The sequence below is a fragment of the Oreochromis niloticus genome, linkage group LG9, assembly GCF_001858045.2.
Source record: "Oreochromis niloticus isolate F11D_XX linkage group LG9, O_niloticus_UMD_NMBU, whole genome shotgun sequence".
NCBI lineage: Eukaryota > Metazoa > Chordata > Actinopteri > Cichliformes > Cichlidae > Oreochromis > Oreochromis niloticus.
Window position 1 is genome coordinate 6,848,881 of NC_031974.2, and position 4,649 is coordinate 6,853,529.

A 4,649-nucleotide genomic window follows, 5' to 3' on the forward strand; every position below is an offset into this window, starting at 1 on the left:
ATGGTCCTTCTCCCAAACCTTCAAATATGACTTTCTGGCCCTGTCATAGTAAAGGGCTGCTTAGAATATTAGAGCCAATGTCACAAAGTTCCTCCTGAAGTATAAGTGAGTGAGAGAGTTTCCTCACTTTGCAGCACAACACGTCTGACAAGATTTCTACAACCAGTCAGAGTGAAATTTGTACTTTGTGTTGTCAGATGAACATATGAGACACTTTGACTCTTCAGTGCAGTGTGGAGCCTAACAAAGATCTGTTTTGTGTCCCAGCTGATCAGCAGGAGGAGAAGAGTCTGACGGAGCAGCAGAGGAACATTTTCAGCCATCTGGACTCAGCTGAGTCACTACAGAGGAAACAATGAGCTCAACACAGAAGGTGAGGAAAATATCACAGTTTCACCAAATAATCAGTCACGTCTAAAACTCTCATACTCCCAACCTGTTATATGACTGTGTTGTATATTATAATGTAGTATGTATTTTAAAATTGTGTTTACAAACATTAAGAAGTCACAAGCAATTATTATTCTTTATTATTAGTAGTAGTAGTATTAATTACATTTTCAATTCAGTTCAGTGTTATTTATACAGCATCAAATCACAATTATTTCCACCTGCAGTTGTTCAGTGCTGTGCAAGGGGGAGGAGGGGGAGGAGGGGGGGGGGGAACCCACCAGCTCATTTTAACCCCTGACTATGGCACACAGTTTTGCCTCTTTCATCTTCATCTTAGCTTTCATGTGTTACTGTTTAGGCTCAAATTGGTTTGATGTTTGATGCCTGCAGTGATGAAATAACTCCCCGCAAATGCCTTAAACCAAAACTAAAAAGCCTGTTTTGTAAATGTAAGTTGTAGAAAATACAGATATATATTTTTAATGTAGGGAGTAAAAGTAAAAAATTCCTCAGGTTACAATCAGACTGTGACGTTTTCCTTCACTCAACCAAGCTAGTAACTATTACATTGGATTTAATAATTTAAAAAAATTATAAAAAAAATATCTAATAGGAAACAGCAACGGGAAATATAAAAAAGTATAGACCTGATAAACATTCATTACTTTTCTGAGTGTGTTAGCATGCTAGTCTTCATATTTGTGTACAAGCAGGAGGGATGGGCATGATTTTAGTGTTTAAACCAGGGGTCGGCAACCCGCGGCTCCGGAGCCGCATGCGGCTCTTTAGTCCTTATACTGCGGCTCCGCGTGGTTTGGGAAAATAAATTAGAAGTATTTCGCTGAAATGTATTTTATTTATGTTAGTTCTTTTAAACTTGTAGTTCTAAATTGGAAGATTATTGTGATATTGAAATATAAATATAAAATTATATTCTATTATTTTTTCCTCGCTCAATATAAGTGTCACACTCGCGGAAGCCGGTATTCCCGCCGAAACACCGTGCATTTATCGAGACTTTCAACCCCAGGTAGGCCAATTATGGATCTTCGGATCCACATTATGTCAGCAGCTCCACCGTGAACTATGTTAAAGACAAACACTGCTCACGCCTCACAGACGACAGATGACAGCTTACAGTCCTGCGTAAACTGACTTCGCACAGCACCGATTAGCAGACGCTGGGAGCAGAGGCTCAGGAGCAGAAGTCCCATTGTAAACACATCACAGCAGACCCGACGATGTTTGCATGAACGCGCTTTTCAGCATCTCTTTATTGACCACTTTTCACACACGGCTGCTGTACGCATACAGCCGGCTGTAGCTTCGCAGCTCACAGCCCGACACACACCACCACCAACAACAGCAGAGAGAGCACAGACTTTAAGGCGGCGAGGCGTGATTGCGGGTGCCGCTCAGCTGCGTCCGCCTCCCCTGCAGCGGCGCTGCAGACCACGCCCCCGCCGCACGCATTAACAAGGTAAAATACATATTTAGGCAGAATTTTGCAAATATCTATTTTTCATTTTTCAGCAGCATAGAGCTTTTTTTACCAATTATTTTTTAAAAGTCAGGTCAAGGCTCCAACAGCCCAAAGGAGATATAAGGGAGGCGGCTCACAACAGTTTTTGTTTGCTACATGGATCATTTTAGTTCAGCTGGGTGTCTTTGCTTTTGTTATATTTCTTTAAGAGTTCAAAATGTGTTGATTACATAAATAAAATGTAATTTTCTCTGTAGCACTTCATGGATTTCATAAGCAGCACACCTTAGTTCTTCAGACAAAGGTAGAAAACAATATATACAGTGTTATCTTCATTTTAGATGTCAAAAAGTATTTGCGGCTCCCAGTGTTTTCTTTTGCGTGGAAACCGGGTCCAAGTGGCTCTTTGGGTGGAAAAGTTTGCAGACCCCTGGTTTAAACAGTCATGAATTATTTTTAACACCAGGTTGGATGTAATGTGTTAGAACTACCAGCAGGTGGGGACAAGAGACCTTTAAGGTGTTTGGTGCCACACTCCACCTTCAGGTTTAAAACTAGTGTTAATGGAGGGAGTTTGAAGGTTGAGTTTGTTCCACGACTGCATTTCACTCACTGCCTCTGTTTGTATCTCTGTCACTGCAGGACCAACATGGAGCGAGAAGTCAGTGCTCTCAGGAGGCCGACAAACCTCAAAGAAGAAAGGGAGAGAAAACATACACCTGTGACGAGTGTGGGAAAGATTTTACTGGGAAGGCTGAACTAAAACGTCATCAGTTCATCCACACTGGAGAGAGACCGTTCAGCTGTGACTTGTGTGGAAAGACTTTTTCCTCGAAGGGTTACCTAAGACAACACCAACTCATCCACAGTGGAGTTAAAACGTACAAATGTGATCAGTGTGGTAGAGCTTTTACTCAAAGTAGCCACTTAAAGAGTCATCTAGTTACCCACTCTGGAATTAAGGCATACAGCTGTGACATTTGTGGAAAAACATTCGGCCGGATAGGGCACCGAAATAGACACCTACGCATTCACACCGGACATGATGTGTACTGCTGTGAACAGTGTGGCAAACAGTTTACAACACATGGACAGTTACAACAACACGTTTACCCACACTGAGGAGAGACCTTATAAATGTGACCTGTGTGAGAAGACTTTTAAAGCTCCACGTTACCTGAGACGACACCAACAGATCCACACCAGAAAGAGACTCTACAAGTGCAGTTACTGTGAGGTATGTATTTATATTTGTATCTTGTCATTTTAGCCTGACTGTTTGGAACAACTCTGCTCATTAAACTATGTTAGCATGTTAGCAATTCTACTGCATGGAAAAGCAGCTCTGAGTGATTATTCAGATTTTCATTTCAGTTATGATTTTTGTTTACATGATCATGAAAAAGTAAAAGTGCTGAAAATTAATATTATGGTGTTATTTAATGTTCAGGCAGTTTCCTGGTATATCATGGTATTGTTATTATTTCTGTATAAATGGACTTTTGTTTACAGTGGCTGATTCCTCTGTCAGGAGTACATGGAATAAAATAAAACACAAATGAAAATGAGCTCAAAACCAATCATTCAGTAATCTTCTCTTATGGTTAACAAAGGTGTAGCATTGCGTAATGATATTGTAGTATTGTAGCAGTAGTAACATTGCTTATTTATATCTTTGGTGCTTTTAGACATTAGTGTTAAAATACTTATTTAATATTATAATTGCAGTGTGATGGGGGTAGTAGTGTTTGTCTTGTGTTCCAGTCAGCTGAGTGTTATAACTGCACAATTACAGTGTTATTAATGCAGTATTAAATGAGTATTACTGCAGTGTTACATTAGTAGTTTAGCACTATGTTGGTACCCTGCAAATATTAGTGTGGTAGTACTTTAGTGTAACTCAGATGTTACTGTAATAATAAGCATTACTGTAGTGGTATGGTGGTAGTATTGTAGTTATTGCAGCCCAGTAAACTGAGTGTGTTAACTGAAACAGTAAAATGTAATTGGACGTCTGCAGAGATGCTCTTTAATTCAGGCGACGTTCAGGATAAAAATGTTGAAGGACTGATTTACACTGTCTTTGTGTCTTTGTTTAGAAGCAGAGCGACACAGATGGATCCAGTTCTCAACCCTGTCGTCACTGTGGGAAAGAGTTTATCTGTGACCTTTGTGGAAAAACTTTCAGTGAACAATACACCCTAAAAATACATCAACGTAGACACACTGGAGACAAACTGAAATACTGCAAAGAATGTGGGAGAAGCTTCATCACATCAGGTGGATTAAAAAAACATGAACTGATTCACAGTGGGGTTAAAAAGCACCTCTGTGATCACTGTGGGTCATCCTTCACCACCGCAAGTGAGCTTAAAACACACAAACGAGTCCACACAGGAGAGAACCCATACAAGTGCAGACACTGTGACAAAAGCTTCTCACATTCAGGTAGTCGTAACGATCATGAACGTACACACATGGAAGGAAACTACAGCTGTGACCAGTGTGACAAGAGCTTCAGGAATCTCAGTTCATACTCCGAACACAAACGATCCCACGTTACAAATAAACTGTTTCACTGTTACCAATGTGCCAAAACATTCACTTCATTATCTGCTCTGTGCAAACATCAGCGTGATCACTCAGGGCTGAAATCACTCCCATCACAGTGAATCTGAAGAGACAGAAAGATCCTCTTCTGGTTTCAGTGTCAGACTCAAAACCCTTGATCAGGCTCCACAGAGTTCAGATGTAAAAATGTGATGAGGCAGCT

At 40.5% G+C, this 4,649-nt stretch overlaps 1 long non-coding RNA gene across 1 annotated transcript; it reads left to right on the plus strand.

The window, feature by feature from the left end:
• The first annotated feature begins 333 nt into the window (after positions 1 to 333).
• LOC112847900 (uncharacterized) lies at positions 334 to 4,198 on the plus strand. Its single transcript, XR_003221734.1, has 3 exons — positions 334 to 373; positions 2,519 to 3,113; positions 3,976 to 4,198. It is a non-coding gene; the product is annotated as an uncharacterized LOC112847900 (long non-coding RNA).
• The last annotated feature ends 451 nt before the right edge of the window (positions 4,199 to 4,649 follow it).